The following is a 1,439-nucleotide window of genomic DNA, read 5'->3' as shown; positions in this document are numbered from 1 at the left end:
TCCATTTTTTTTCAGGATTTATCATCCCTTACCTACAACAGATCAGAGCACTAATCAAACAATTTCTGATGAGCGTGCTGGAAACTTAAGGCACATATTCCACTAAGGAGCTAGATAAAAGCAGAAGTCAAATTTCAGTAAAGAACATTTATTACAGTTAAAGTGTCTGGAACTGGTGTCATTTATTACCATTATAGATTATTCATTTTGGTCATTACATTTTTTATTCTAGGCATATGTTTTAGGCCTTATAATTCCACCCCATATTACATAAAAATGTATGACCAACTGTATGTACTATGTATATCTATTGGGTTGTTAAACAAGAAAATAAGTTTTGGTTGTGTTAGAATATATGAGATGTGCAGAGAAGAACAAGTAGAATGAAAATTAAAAATCTCAAGGCTGAGTTCATTAACTTAAGTACCTACATGTAATAAGTAGTGGCAGCCATGTGGTCCACCAGCTTCGCTAGAATGCAGGATTGTAATATGCTTTTTAAAATTCCATGATGATGGGTTCTGCAACCTTGAACTCTCAGTTTCTCTCTCTTTGTCTTAGTCACTGTTCTATTCTGTCAAGAGATACCATGATTAATGGAAAGTCTTATAAAAGAAAGCACTTAAATGGAGGTATGCTTAATGTTTCAGTGATCTAGTTCACTGTCATCATAACAAGGAGCATGGCCACAGGAAAGCAGGGACCTGGTAAAGAAGCTAATATCTAAAACCTGATTCACAGACCAAGAGAGAGACTGGCATGTGATGGCTTTTGATACCTCAAATTCCAACCTATGATGTAATTCCTTCAATACACCTACTTATCATTTTATAGTTTTCCAATAGTGGCGCAGGCCCTGATGACTAAACATTCAAAACAAGAGTCTGGAGGGGCCATTCTTATTCAAACTACGACTTCCAATTTCTGGGCCTCAGGCATTCAGTCCAACTTCAAAAGTCCCCAGTCTATTGTTATCTCAACATTGTTTAAAACTCCAAAGTTTAAGTCTATTCTGAGACTCACAGTAATCTCTTAACTCTAATCCTTTATAAATTCAAAATAAAAAGCAGATCGCATCCAAAATACAATGGCTCAGAATGTTCATTACTATTCCAAAAGGGAAGATAAAGAGCATAAGAAGGAACTACTGTCCCAAAGGAAATGAAAACCCACAGAGCAAACTCCTTTTCTATGTCTGATGTCAAATTCGCTTTTCATTCCAAACTCCTTTCATCCTTGCTTGCTATAACCCATTTCTATGTCTTTGGTTGGTTCCACTGCTGCTCTGCAGCTCACCTTAGTATGTATGACCCTGACATCTTCAACATCTTTAGGTCTCAATGAAACCCAGAATTCATGTTCATAGCTTCAGACAGTGGTCTCTTGGTCTCCATCAGGGAACTACCTGTCACATGCTTGGTATCAGGTGTTTTCCTCAG

The sequence above is a fragment of the Mastomys coucha genome, unplaced genomic scaffold (genome assembly GCF_008632895.1).
Source record: "Mastomys coucha isolate ucsf_1 unplaced genomic scaffold, UCSF_Mcou_1 pScaffold21, whole genome shotgun sequence".
In the NCBI taxonomy this organism is placed as follows: Eukaryota; Metazoa; Chordata; class Mammalia; order Rodentia; family Muridae; genus Mastomys; species Mastomys coucha.
Note: the sequence above shows the minus strand (reverse complement) of the source record.